Genomic DNA, 16,333 nt, shown 5'->3' with positions numbered 1-16,333 from the left:
AATTACCTTTGTTGTTCCTCTTTCTCCTGTATAAGGTTGAACATCTTACAGATGTGGCCTCTGCAAACATGCCATAGATTAGCATCAAAAATACCTGGTTTTCAGCCTCGTTGTACTTCTTACCAGGAAGCGTCTGCAATCAATTTTAGGCGGTACACAAGTGCAGGCAGCAGAGTTTGTCTCTATCCATGTAAATCAACACAGGACTCCTATCTGTAACGTTTGCATAACCTACTGCCACTAAAGTGAACAAGTCAGAACAACTTTTACCTCATATGAACTATGCAACTTTTCACAAGATCACAAATATATCTTCCTGGACATATGATTACAGATTTTGGAGACAACTGTGGCATTAAACTTCATTCCTTTGTTGTGGTCTCATCTGAGCAAGAGCTTTGGAAGGTACATGAGAAGTAAACGCTGTTGTCATACGCTCTCCACAGATGCCGATGCTATTACTGTTTTGTTCCTAGCTATTCCTACTTCCTCCATCCTTCTGTGGTGAGATTAATGCTGCAGGGAGAGAGATTCTTCAGCAGACACAAATTTACAACTATTCTTTATGCTTCTCTCTAGCATTTTTAAAAATAATTATGGCACCATTAACAATAAAAGGTAGATTCCTGATTTAAGATGATATGAGGAATGCAAAATAAGATTTTTAGAGTGGCATAAGAAAATATGTATTTGTAATTTTAAAGTATTAAATATTAAAATGTTAAGAATTTGAAAATGTTTAAACAATAACTGCATCTCCTTGCAATGATAAATATTAACCCTTCTGTTACACTATTTATCAATCTACTCTTTAGTCATTGAAGGGAATATTTTGTGGAAACTAATAATAAAGCAAATTTATACTGAAATATTTACACTTTCCCCATATGCTCATTATTTCCTCAATAACCACATGAGGATCATTATTCACTTTTTTTTTTTTTTTTTTTGGTTAATCGTTCAATGTGCACAAAAGCCATGTCACCACCGTAACTTTCTCAATGAATGGCTGAAAAAGAATATTACCAAAAGATATACTTCAAATCTTGTGAAACTCTGTACTTAATCTCAACAGGTCTGCAGGACAAGACTCAAAGATGAACTACAAATTTATTATTAAGAAAATTTTTATCAATTACTAGAGGAGTTAATCAAAAATGGAAATGAAAAATCATAACTAATTCTACTATATAGTATTTATACGTAAACTTCAGTTATTCATCACCATGTTATCAAGAAATTTTTGATTTTTATATTCTTAACTATATGATTTACTTAGGAAAAATATGTTAAAAGATATTTAATCTACAGAGGTCTACAAACTGAGACCCATTACGAAAAAAGTTCACTGGTTTTTAATATGCAACGCACTGTAAAGCCTTCAGAATGTATTTTGATGCTTGGAACAATACTTTGTACTTAGGGAAGAATATATTTTTCATAAAATGTAATCTAATGTAATATTTCCATATCAGATTATTCCAGCCCACTTTCACTGAAGTTTTCTGAAAAAATAGTGAGTAATATGACTGATGGGACTATTGGCAGGTTACTCTAGGAGCATTATTTCCCATTAATTTACAGTTGAAATACATGAATGGTCACAAATGACCACAAATATTCCCTCAAGTCTTCTAATTTAATTAAAAGGAGAAAGGATCACAAGTATTTTCATCTTTTTTAATTAGTTTTAAATTAATTTTCTGTGTGAGAGACAGAAGCCTAAGGAGGAGAAAAACTAAGGGAGTATGCACAGGAGCTTCTGCTGATGTTCAGATACATCAGATCTGTATGATGAATGTCATTGATCAGATTCAGAAGGGTCTAACATACTTCATTTCATTTGAACAAAACCGATTATATTTTTTATTCACATTCTCTACGTTTATCCCCAAAAGAAAGCAAGTAATGCATCACACTTCAAGAAAACAAGAACAAAACAACTTTTTAAATACAAAACTAGTTGCTTATTAAAATACCGCTTTGAACCCACAGCAGTCAGAGCAGCCTGAATTTACACAAAGAAATGCAGTAGATAAAACTCTCCCAAAAGTCAACAAAAATCTGTATTTTTAGCTAATATGCCAAGACTTACAGTTAAAAAAAAACAAACAAAAATAATCCCACAGAATAGCATCTTGATTCTCTTTCTTCAAAGAATGTTCCACACCCTTATTGAGACAATTCATCAACACTTCACCCCACTAAATTAATCTTCCAAACTGAGAAACATTTTGGTAGTCCCATCTTCTGGTAGAAGTCAAAATACCTCATCTCCTCCACTAACACTTTTTATTGCACAAAATGTTAGGAACATCATCAACTTGATTTTACTTTTATTAAATCTTGAAGATATTTTTGTTTCTCTGAAAAGTACTAATCTGTAAAACTAAAAAGCAAAAGTTACAAAAAAGATGGGAAAAAAAAGAACCAAAGAAAAAGGTTCTCCAAGGTTCTTCTCGTCACCTCACCACACTACTAGCTGTCAATCTTGAGAAGAGTTACCTCTGAAAGTATAGCGATGCAATAGTTCAACCTCTTTATCCAAATAATCCCTGGACCACATTCCAGAATCTGCAAAAAATATTGCCAATTAATGCCAATCATGACAGGCTTTTCTATGATGTGGATACCACTTCAGGAGAAATGAGACTGATGCTTTCAATTTATTTTGCATCTGTCTCTAAAGAGCCTTTGTGTAAGTTTGTAACCTTTAGTTCCTACAAACATCGGCTAGGTTGAAACATTAACCTATAAATATAGAAAGTACATTCCTCCATCAAAATACAACATATATGGTGCAATTTACAGCTGGAAACACTGTTACAATGTTTAAGAAAGGGCCAAGAAGCTACTGATAGGAAGGTAATTGGTTGAATAGGGCTACAATTACTACACTTGCCAATGGTAGGGGATTAAAACTATGTTAATTAGGATAAATATTACGAAATCATTAAAGCATTATTAGCAGACAAATCAAACAGTAAAAGAGTTGCTATATAGTAGAACAGATACAACTAATACTTCACAGTGATATTCTGTGTATGCTGTTTAGTAGGTATTTAATCATGCACTGGCTGCCAGCAGTAGTCTCGTACATATAATCATCCTTAACCTATATGTTTTGATTACTTCAGTGTGTATCATTAAAATTCAATTGCTATCAAAACATGGCATCAGAAATAATTTAGTATTTCACATTTTACATTTAGAAACAAATATGACTAAATATTAACTATGAGGCAGGTCAATCTAGTTTAAAAAAAACAGGACAAAGTACAGTACAAACATACCATACCTGAATCTGCTGTGTTTCCCAGCTATCTCCTTTTCCAATACATGTATATTTTGAATAAAGCATTGAAAGAGTAAACCTGAATTCCCTGTTAATCTACATGGGAGATTTTGTTGCCAGAGGAATCAAACAGCAGACTTAATATAGAGAGAATTAAAAAGGAAAATGCCCAGAAGACTTTGCAGGTAACTAGTTTTAATACAAACATTCTTGTTTTATTATGTGTGAATATCATTCTTTGGATTCTAAAGTACTTTAATCAATGTTGAAGGGTTTTAAAGAACTTCATTATATTTCTCTTTTATAGGATTATGAATATTTGCAAATAGGGTCATGAGGTTATGCTTCAAAGGTTAAAAATTTAGATCAAGACATATTTTCCAAACGTCCAAATCAGAAGTCCTGCCCAATATACATCATCTCATTCTAAGTACTAACACTGTGTGAATTTTAGCCATACCTCTTCCTTGTTATATATGTTACTGTTTTCCCTCCCCGTTGTTTTCCCACTGTTTTGTAAAGATGATGACTACATCTGCACAACTTCACCCCAAAACAAGCAATCAGACTTTCATTTAAATAACATTAAAATAAAGCTACATACATAACAGTAAAATAAGGCTCCATAAAATAAAGCTACATACACATTAAATACTGAAATGGTTAGTTTAATTTAATTTACTAAGTCATAATGGTACAAGGGTGAACAAACTTAGACTGTGGTTGAGGCTCTCTATGGCAATTTTGTAACCACCCCTTCTGAGATTTCCTTTCATTAGACAAACAAACAAACAAAAAAAAAAATCAAGGTTGAATCAACAGAGATTTTATAGATTTGTAGAAGTATCTTGCAGTTATAACTTCAGTCTTTAAATGTTGTGTGTATACTAAAGTACTTGTTTTATTAATCAGTTAAGTTTATTTAGTGTTGCAGTACATATACTTTTAACCCAAATGACAACTTGAGCTCTCAAATAAAGTAAAGTAAAGTAGGCTAGTATTGTGGAGTTTAATGACTATTTAAATATTTAATAGGTGACTATTAAAGTTGTAATCATCCACATTTTCTTGTATTATATATTGCAAAATAAAAATCTCTATGATACAATATATAGTATACGTTCTCATAGAATATTATTATTCTTGGTCACCTAATTAAAAAAAAAAAAAGAAAAAAGAAAACCACTAAACCCAAATTGAAAAAAAAAAAAGGTAAAGCTATTGCAGTAATTTTACGAATATATAGTATAGTTTTCAGTATCCTCTAACAGAAAGGCTAAGAGTAGCAGTAAACACAAAATCCCAAGAATGATCCAGATGTAATTCTCTAGATATGGATATGAAGAATATGTTATTAAGAGTGTCTCATATGAGAAAAACATTTTCCAGTTTTAATTTGTTCACTTCTTCAGCTGCATCCACTATGATCATAAATCCCATTCTCAATAACTTTCATCATTTTGCAGTAAGAAAATATACAGAAATTTAGATACAACTGGAGAGTTATATCTTCTCTAAGTTCTGTGAACTGCAACCCAACAAAGAACAAACTGCTCACTGTTAATGGCAGAAAATGATGGTCCAAAGTTGCTTGGTAGATAGTAAACTCGTAGAAGAATTTTTGTAATGATTCATTAATAAGGCATGAAAAATACCTAAATGAAAGAAATTTCATTTCCCATTCAATTCTGTAATAACTAAGGACAAATTTGTTAGAATACCATTATGTTTAGAATTTGGAAGGCTAACAAAGTATTCCCATCAGTGTCAAATAAAAAAGCGGAAAAAAAGCACCTCCAGAGTACATGAAGTGATCAGGCAGAGTAACCTGAGCTGACTCAAAATGGGAAGACAACTGAGCTTTGGACAAGTCAAAGGGAACACAGGAATATTTCAGATGGTCTCTCTCATGGAAAAGAAGTCCTTTATGGTAGGATATGCTACTGGTTAATACAACAGAAAATCTGCTGAGAGGTGGTAGATACAGCTTGAGCTCAAGTGTAACTTTTTTTAAAAAAAAAAAAAAACTTGTACTCACAGAAGAAAGATTGATATGTTTGTACACAGACACAGAGTTTCCAAAAAGCTTTCTAACTAGTCAATATGCACGTTTGTAGAGCTGTGTAAATGCTGGCAAAGACAGGAATGTAAAAGCAGCCAAACCAGGTCAGAACAACGGTCTGTCTCTGACAGTAGTCTTCTGTGCTTAGCTAAGAGTAGAAGCAAAGATAACATGTAGTGATACTTCCCCAATATGTTCTTCCTGAACCAAAGCTTAGGCCCTTGGTATTTGACAGATCTGGATGGCTTTTTTTTTTAATTCATTACTTTTTTTTAAGCCCATGTAAATTTCTTGCATCCACTTTCTTCAAAATGAGGAGGAGGCTAGAATAAAAGAAGTTGAAAGAAGCAAGGTAAGAGATTTGGATCAGCAAGGAAGAGGGATTCCAAATGACAAAATGGAGAAGGATTGTAAAGAAAGAATGGGACATTAACAGCAATACTGGATGAAAAGAAAAACAAAGGGCATGTATTTTTCAGTCCACAGCACTCTGCACAGTACTGGGAGGCTCTCTAGCTCCTCTGCCCTGAGATCCTTTTCTTAGTCTAGGTATAGCAAGGAATTCTGCCTCTGTGGAAATCTGAGCCCTTCTCTAGAATCTTTTTCTTGTGAGCTAGTAAGCTGGAGAATCCTCGTTTGTCTTGTTTGATAAAAATAACTCTCCATATGTTTGGATCCCCTACGAATTGGTAGAAACAAGCTTTCTAGGTAGAAAGCTCGGAACCAGCATTAAACACACCTGCTGGCATGACAGAATGGGCACATTGCAACCTATTGCATCCTGAGAAAGCATTCCGGAAGCAGTACAACCACATCCAGAAAGAAATTAAGTTCAAACTTCACTGAACGTATTTTGTAACTATATGCATTTGTATGGGATGACAAACCACCTGTGAGCGAATGCATCACTTCTCACCTCTCTTAGCCATGCAGCTCTGGATATGTACTGTCCTTTGCCTCTGCTGTTTTTCCACACAGTCTCTTTTTCAGGATTATTCAATTTGGGGAGTTTGATGAAACAAAACAGCTACCGATGATTAATTTCATACAATACTATTAGTATCATTCTGTTACAGTTAAGTTTAGCAAGCCCTTTCTTCTTAAAGGTTGACTATCTTAAGTGTTCAAAATCTGCACATTCATTCAGATTACATTACAATTTCCTCTCCTAATTGGATTGTGTAATATCATAAACAAAATTGATGTCACTTCAGAAAAAGGTTGATAAACTAGTCCTATCAAAAAAAAAAGTATTTCATCAAGTACAGTGTTTTTAACATCTTTTTGCACTTATCTGAGATTTAAAATATAGTTTTATAGTGCCCCAAACACTGATTTCAATGCTCTAGCATTTATTTCAGATACTAAGTAGCTCCCATTTTCATCTGAGCACAACAACGAAAAATATGGTTACAAAAAGCTAGGCTTTATGAATTGAGGCATACAAAAATAAAAAACGTATACATAAATTTTCAGCCAAAAGCAAATACATGACTGACGTGGAACAGGGACATTCATCCACCCAAGAAGTATATACATGAAAATTACCTTCAAGAATAACTATCACCATATTGATGTTTTTAAGGAATGAGAAGAAATTCAGAATTCAGGAAAAAACTGATCTGAACATGGAATGCAATGAAAAAGCTTTCAAAATTATTTCAGAAAAAAAAATAAATGTGCGTAAATGTTTGATAAATTAAATTAGGGAAATTAAGAGATTAAATACAAGGAAAGAAAGGTTTGGAACTGTAGCAGGGGACTTACAGGGTAGGGGTTAAGTGGAATTTATAAAGCTAAGAAAAAAGAGAGAGTGAGAGGAATGATGGGGTAAAGAGAGGGGTATTAATTCAAGCCCCAAATTCCCTCATCTGATGTGTGTCAGCCCCCTCTTTCCTTCTCTAATCCTGCTTTTCAGAAGTAAAATGAGTAAAATGTAGGATAAAGGGGATTGAAGAGAAACCGAGGCTCAAGAGGGGAGACAGTGATTGATAATGGCACAGAGAAAGAGAGGACAGCAGATCTGGTGTATTAAGAGTATGTCAAAGAACTCAGAGCAGAAGAAATAAGACCTGCCCATAAGTATGGCTTAAGTTCATTTTTAATAAATATCTCACTCATTCAGTCACCATTGTTATATGAGATCAGCTTAAATTCAATACAAACTATAAACATTTCGATGAGAATCTTAGCTTACAGATAAAATGTTCTTTTATGCTGTTCCTTTTGAGTTTTAGTGGCACATCCACTGTGCACTGGTCTACCTGTAAAACTATACAGTTAGACATTTTACCTCGTAATAAATTTTGTCTAGCTAACAACTTCTTGGCTATATAAGTACAAAAGAATTTGACACAAAAAGAACTGCAAATAACCACATGTAAGCAATAATACTCTCTAGAGGAAATATCTACTTCTGTTAGGATTAGCAACAAATCAAGTGTCAGTAAAGGCTTGGCAAGGGAAGAAAGGACAAAACCTAAGGGCAAGTGGAACTAAGATAGTCCACAGTAGAAGATGTGCCAAAAGAAAGTAAGAAATAATGCACTGCATTAAACTTGACAGAGTGTGAGAAAGTAAGAGTTAAGACAGACATTTATTTCTGATAAAGAGTAGGGTAAAAGTTGACACGTAGGATATATGTTCTTCGTCCTTGTTTTCATAGCTTCCAAATGAATTAGTGTTGAATTAATTTAACCAGCACATTGTGTTCTTCTTCGTTGTAAAACAGATTGTGCAGAACAATTCATTCTGACTATATTACTGGAGTATCGTTTAGAAAATGATGCATATGTAGCAGACATAATGGAGATTGTTTTGTCATATCTCAGAAACCTCACCAATAAATCATTTCAGCACAAAAGGCAGCACAGAACTGGACTAAATCTACTTATCAGCATTCTCTTTTTATATTACAGTAAAGTTTGAAGAACCCAAACAGCATTTCATCCTTGTATATTAGTCAGTACACATAATAAAAAAATAAAGGATTTCACAGATGTCACCTGGCTAGTTAAGACATTACTCACTCCTTCTGACTCTACTTTGAAGATCAACCAGCAAAATGGAACGTGTCCACATATCTCAACCACTCTCAGTTTAAACTATGACAGATTTGTTCTGAGACAATGGCTTGTGAACTGCCATTTGGCTGTGACAGACAGAAGAGGAAGGAAGGGAGATAAGGGTATTGAAACAAAAAGCCAAATTATACCCTATGATTTTGGCAAATAGCATAATCAAAATTAAAACAGCCATTCCCTTTCCAAAAGAAAAGCAAATCTTCATCTTCAACCTCCTTAATAAAGTTATAACTTGTATGATCCAGCTGACAAACAAGAAAATCTCTTGAAAAGTTGAAAGGATGAGGAGTTTCATGAATATTCAAATAGTTGTAATTGCTATGGAAACCATCTTTAGCAATTCCGTCTTTCTCTTAAACTATAAAGAGGCAAATCATGATATGATGACAGAAGAAAAAAATTTAATACTGCCTAAGACTTCAAAGTTCAAAAACCATGAGAAAATTAAAACAAGATGTAGGAAAAGTCTTCTTTCTCTCCCATCTATCAGATTCTTTTTGGAGCATATTTATGTGGATGAGCTCTTAGGTATCGTTTTCTCCCTGGGCTTCCCAAACAGCTGCTGAAGTAGCACCAAGGGCTGACAATCACTGTCATTATTACAGAAGGACAGTTTCCTCATTTTCAAGTAATCATAATTTTAAACCCCCTTTACTACTGGAAATTTTGGAAAACCTGAAAACATGTAACTGTATTCAAGCAGTGATATTCATATTAAAGCTCCAAGTAGACTGATAATCAGATCAAAGCCATTAGCAGGTCAAGGATTCAAAGATCATCAGTGATGACAATTAGCTTTACTGTTGTCAAGGTGAGTAAAATAACAGGTACTATTTTAGATGGAAAAGAAAGATTATTACTTAAGAATATTATATGCCTTGCTTTAGTTTCTTTTATATGAAATATTTGCAAAGTATTTTACTGTATTTGAACCACTTGAATGTATTAATCATTAAGAATATTTTTAAAATTTCATCCCATTTCCTCGCAGTAGTCTGCCTGCTGACATACCAGAGACAATCTCACAATTTCTCCCAATCAACCTCGACAACTATTTCAAAGTTGCAGTGTAACTCATCTAAAATTCCTCAGATTTATCTTTGCTGAATAAAATTAGCAAACACAGTACATGCACATGTACTATTATGATGTCAAAGAAATGTTACTTTTAATACTAGCACATATTCTTCAATAATACTCTTCAAATGCAAAAAAGTATGCAATTTTTAGAAAGAATATAATCTCAAATATTATTTCAGAAGTACACTGCATTTCAAACACTAACTACTCACCTTTCTTTAGGTACATCCTTACTTACTATATACTCATAAAGCAAAGTCCACAAACACTTTGATTTATAGAAGGTTCACACTGAGTAAAATGTTAATATTGCTGTTCATAAGCGCTTGAGTTGTGAACCCACGTTTACATGATGATTTAAAAAATTCCTATTATGTGAACCACACTGTACATCCTAATTTACTGGCATTTCATAGCTTTCTTTTAGACCCACAGTAGCAATGATTAATTTGCTTACTACTTCTACTTTGGGAATAAGATTCTCATAGAAGCAGCAAAGCTACAGCTTAGATTAGCTTGTATCTGATGCCATAGAACATGTATTTTTTCACTAAATTATTTAGTATTCCTTTTTCTACATTTTTTTAAGTCAGAGCCTTCTAAACCATAGAAACCAACATTTTACACAGAAAATAAACCTTAGGAAATATCTGCCTTCCATTTTACAATCAGTCAGAAGTCCAGTCAGATGTGAGCACATAACCAACTTCTGTTAAGTAAAGCACATGATGCAAATTCCATGTCCGCATTATTTTAACTATCAGAAGACAAACAATAACTATTCGCACACAACTTCAGCCGGTTTAATATTAATCCACCACCATTTTTTTTCCTAAATTTGAACTAGCAGAACGACCTTACAGATAATTGTGGTGGTGACCATGGTATTTGGATAGGTATCAAACCTAAAGCTAGATTTATCATACTATCAAACCATACTCTGGGCTTTCAGAATAGGAAATGACAAAACATAATGCAAGTTACAATTAAAACATCTGTGTACAAACCAAAATAATGTTTCATTCTTAAAATGATTTTGGAAAAAAAAAGTTTGCATATAAAACAAAAATTCTAACAGCAATATAGTATGGCTATTGATTTTTCTTCTCTAAAAAATCCTTCACTGGGACAACATCAACAGATTTTGACAATTAGTATTTTAAAAAATTGCTATTGGTCAAAATGACTATAAGAGAACAAATGTAGTGTTTATTTACTGTTTGACTAATAAAAAAAATTTAGCTCTGGCACAGACTGATTACTGTCATTAATGAAAAAAAGATGTTTTCATCCAAACAAATTTATTATTCAGGAGAAGACTGCTATATAAGAAGGAAAAAGAATCATACAAGCATAGACTTGTACAAACATTGAAAATGTAGAGGAAAAGCAGACCGGGATTATAGCATGAAGTTGTGGTACCAGAGGGTAATATCCAAGAACCTCAGAGTTGAAGGGAGAAAGGCAGCAATGGAGAATCTGAAAGAATGAACATCATGAGATGGCTAGAAGCACATATTTTGACTCAAATCCATAATGCAAGAAATCACTACTAGGGCTTTCTGCAATGCGGGGGGGGGGGGGGGGAATGCAAAAAAGAAAAAAAAATTACAAGAAAGAAATGAGTACTTTCATCACAGAAAAAAAAATGCAGTTCTTTACCTGATCTTACACCAGCATTATAGCTAGTTTCCTACTCTCTCTGATATTTTGTCCCTCTACGGTGGATCTGAATATTTTAAATTCTTTTCTTCAGAGGCCTTTCCCAGATCCCCACAGACTGCTTTAATGAAACCATCTATAGCTCTAGTTCTGTCTTACATCATGTACGGTCGGCTTAAACTACATTTTCATAAAGAATCCTTTATTCTATATCTCTTTGAAATGTATATTATCTTCACTTGTATGCATTTAAATGTTCAGAAATATATTCACTCTGCTGGCTGAAGTATAGCTTAAGTCCTTTGTTAAGTCTTTTATATAAAAATATCATAAGTTTCTTTTATTTGTATAATTCCTCACTAATAAACAGAAATTGTATTCCTTGTTTTCTCAGCAAGGAAAGAATTAACTGATTGGGACACGGAACATGTTTCTAAAGTCAAATGAGATTCCTTTTATCTGGGAACATATACTTTCCTTGGAGTTTGTAGGCTAGTCAGAAACACTCAACTGGAAAGTACACAGCATGTGAAATTACAAAGTGATTCAAAGACCTCTTTTTGAGCTCTGGAAAGACAATTTACTATTCAGGTCTAAAATAAGAACTAGCATCAGTCTTAACGATGAAATGATTACTGCTGCTTCATAATTAGAGGTTTCCTACAGTCTCTGAAGAATATAAGCCAACAGTTTCCTTTCTACTTTAAATTAAATTTAAAACATCGATAAAAATAGAACAGATCATACATCTATTATATTATTTTTCTAAGATAGAAAATTGAGAGGTGTGATAATATGGTACATAGTTTCAGTAACTCTTATCTAAAAAGTTAGATAAGAGTGGAAAAGTCCTATTAATTTGAAATGCAAGGAAAAAATGTAGATTAGAAATGTTAGAAGAGTCTGACTTTTGTATTGCATGATGAGTCATAGGAAATTCATTCAAGTCTACAAATGCTCTAGATATGTTCCAGATACTATTTACTGAAGAGCTTAATTTTCTTGAAGTGTTTCTGGGAAGTCTGATTTACTCAAACTGGGATGTAAAAGCCAGTAATTACTGTAATAAAGTATTAGAATCCCAGAACCATTTCCTTTGGAATATAACACTGACAGAAAGTAGCATTATTTCTCACTTTATACTGGCCAAAATCAAAACATTCTAAGAAAATATTGACATTGTACTGTAGAGCATCTATATACCATACTTTCAGTCCGACAGTTAAGTTTTGCTTTCCTAGAAGCAGTTAACCATCCTCTTTACCTCACTGGAAAAGGTCAAATAAGCACATGGCCATTTAATTTATTCACAAGTCCTGTTCTACTTGGCATAGCAGAAACAAGGATGAGCCTTTTTCTTTGTCCAGAAATCTCAATCTCGCTCACGCTAGAAAATAGTTTCCTAAAGTAAGCTGTCATTCTCCTGCCTTCCTTATCTGGTCACACACAGGAAATTATAGGACAGTTAATACCACGGCACAAGATAATATTGCCTATCTATATATATCTACACTGAAATGTTCCCTATGGCACCAACAACGGTTTCTTTTTTTAATATATGTTCTTAATTTGCAGAAGTACTTCTATTAAATGACCAGCTAAATAGTTCTGAACAAATATAATCATGTCTCTTAGAAATGTATGTGACAGATGTGACTATAAGATAATTAACATATTAAAACATTTGATCCGTCATTGTTATATATTGCTACAATAAAAAAATATGGTATTTCTTGATACTTTTACATCTAGAAACTATCAAAATGGAATATTCCACATAGTCAGCAAATGTACTGTGTATCTATGATGCACAGCTGAAGGAAAAAAAATCAAAATTAAGGTTGTTCAGAACATGCAACTATAAACTGCTTGTATTTTTAAACGGCAGCTTTTAATCTAGCTTTGTGGAGAAAAATTATGACAGAAATCATTAAGAACTGCTCCAGTTTAATTCTGAGTTTACTTAAGACAAAGTAAAGTGAACACAGTTGCTGTTATTTGTATGGCAATTACACCCAAGGGGGAAATTAAGGTAAAGGAGTTAGTAAATCCAGGATCTCATGATCTGTGTATAGCCAATATAGCAGGAGAACTTAACTTTTCCTTACTAATGTTCCCTATCAATCAGGCCATAGCCCAAACCAATTCTTTAATTGTAGTTCATTTTTTAACCCAGCAAAAGCATGTCATGTTTCATTTTTGCAGTAGATTCTTCTAAAAAGGAATAATTAGGTTTTCCTTTATGGGAGAAGTATTTTCTTAATTTATGGCTCATTATAATTCAGCCATAATTAATATGGCTTATTATTTATTATAATAAATCATCAAAATACAGAGCATATTTTCTATTTTCAGCATCTTCTTAAACCTACAGATGAAGACCAATATTTATTTCTATTTTTTCTCTTAAAAAGTAAATTTGCTCTTATTCAATAAAACGAAAACCATTTCCTGGGAAACTGCATAACAAAACTTAGTATTAATTTAGACAATTTTACTTCAGTTTTCGTATCTATTAATTATTAGTGATCTTCAGTCTCTTTTATAAGAGATTACCACCTACATAAGTTAATGATTCCATAAGCATAACAGGTCACTGCTTTTACTATGGGTATGAAAAACAGTGAAGATTTAATCCATGATAAAATGATGAAGGAGGAATATAGATGTTAGCTTCTTAATTCTACAGTTAATAAGTTTGGGGATTAGAATATTGAAAAACCTACTTAGAGATAATCCATCAAAATGCATTTCAGGTAAATAAATGTTTTTTATTATTATTATAAGAATGACTTTGTTGGAAATAGTAAAATACGAAAAATTTTAGTCCATTTCAGAGAAGTTGGTCCTAACGTTCTTAGTTGGTTAACAGAATTGCAGCCTAAAACAGCCTCAGATCTGTTAGAGATTTTTATTTATAGATAATAGGAAGAATGAAGCTAAAGCCCAAACAACAAACCTGGTCAAGTATTCTCCAAAAAATCACAGACTAGGAGATTTCACCACTTTTTCATAGGTAAAAATATTGAGCTTCTAAGGACAAAGATGGACTGGAAGACAAAAGAAAACACTGATGATTTTTTTTAATATAAATTAAATTTTACAAAGCTTATCTAAATATTGGTTTTCTTTGCCTTTTTACATTATCAGTAACAAAAGGTTAATAATATAATGCACAAGAACTGTTCCCAGTTTTTATATGACTGTGGTCATTATGCAGATGGGTAGATAAATGACTTAGTCACAGCTTCTTGCATCTCTCTTTTCTCTCATAGCAATTAGTAACTTGTCAAAATTTTCAAAACAATTAGTTTTCAAAAACCTATCTTCAAGAGACTATTCATATTAACAATGTTGATTCCATTAATAACTAGCAATCCAAATAATAAGAACAAATTATTGGAGGAAGACTATCTCACTTGTATACAACTAATTTTTTTCAAATAGCTATGAAGTATGTTTACTATTTAACATATATTACAGATATATCTATTAATGCATTTTTAAAATGTGTAAATAAACATCTTTTGGAAGGTTAATAATGGACTGTATTGACCATCTAACACAATTTATCAGTTTGCAACTAGCCCTATAATTAGTGTTTACTTATAATTTTATATGGAACGAACAACCTAAAGGTATTCAAAATGTTTACTACTTATATAGAAAAAAACTGCTCTAATTTATAAACTAACTAGCCTTCATTGTTGAACACAGAAGTATATCAGCATATATTTCCCTATCATTCTGCTAGCCTATTATTCCCAACTTACAAATTACACATCATATCTAATTCTTACCACGTTATTTATCTTGCTCCTACACAACTTCTATCTTGTGTGTTTAGATTAATATTTTTTAAATATTCATAATGTTTTACAAAGAAAAAACACACAAAAATTAAGTGTGAGAATTTAGGCCTAAGTTCTGCTCCGGTAAGATAACTCTGACAAATGGCAGCCCTCTACTGGTTAATAAGTGTACAATCACAAGAAGTACAATTCAACTATTTTACATTAATATTACATTTAATCAAAGTTAACAAAAAATTACACAAAAGTATGAATTGTACAAAAAAATTACAGAAATGCCTTGATTATTCTATTTTATTTGTACCACTTAGAAAACGTATTAGTTCTTATTCAGTTGGCAAATACCTAGTTCACAAAATGGCTAAAAACAAGCCTTTCCTAAGTTAGATTGACATCTCTATAGAATATTGCAGTTCTTGAAAGAAGGAGCCTTAGTGGACTACACTTTTTCATATAATATTCAAGAAACAGCAACAAAAGTTAATTGTAATCACCACATTACTAAGTAAGACTTTGTTTCAGCCAATAAAATGACTTGCAGGCTACAAAAATTAAATGTTGTGCAAGTAAGACTATTTCTCTGTCTAAAATAAGTTTTACAATGCAAACATCAAAGAGCTTAGTAACAGCCAGCTGAAAACGAGAAGAAGAGCATGTTACTCGGTGGCAAGCGCAGCTGGTAATGTGATCCAAAAGAAAGAATTGTTCAGATACCCGCAAAAGATTTCAGAAGTAATATACGTGTATGAGGAAATCAAGAACAGTCCCTATATTTTATTAATTTTTGCCATAAAAATTGAAATGACCAATTTCTAAAAGAATTAGAATTTCTATGTTGCCTTGAGTTTGTGTACTGCATTTTAAAATGCGATTTTATAAAACAATTTGAAAACCCCCTAAATTAAATTAAAACTTCCAACAACATAATTCTAACAATACGGTAAATTACAAAAATTATATATAATAAAGTGCATCCTTATGAACTTTAATAAGCATGGAGGAAAAGAATATGTTAGCAGCCGTACACTTTATTTTCCCTTATTAAATCAACAAAACATCCACCAATATTGCAACTGTCGATATAAAACATTGCAAAACAAAGCACAGAGTATTTATTTGAACATATCAGATGGCTGACTCAATAAACCTGCTAAACACACTCCCCCAAAGGAAGAAAGTATTGGGCGAGAACGATAGAAATTCATACGCAGTGCAAAGGAAAGAGACTTGGACGATCTTCCACGCGGTTACACAGCCGGAGGAGCTGGTCACCGCGGCCCGTCTGCCCTGCAGGCAGGGCCATCCTCCCCCCTCGCTTCCCTCGAGGAGGCTTCGGCAC

The sequence above is a fragment of the Rhea pennata genome, chromosome 15, assembly GCF_028389875.1.
Source record: "Rhea pennata isolate bPtePen1 chromosome 15, bPtePen1.pri, whole genome shotgun sequence".
NCBI classification, from domain to species: Eukaryota; Metazoa; Chordata; class Aves; order Rheiformes; family Rheidae; genus Rhea; species Rhea pennata.
The sequence above is the reverse complement of the archived record's forward strand: the minus strand, read 5'-3'. Positions refer to the sequence as shown.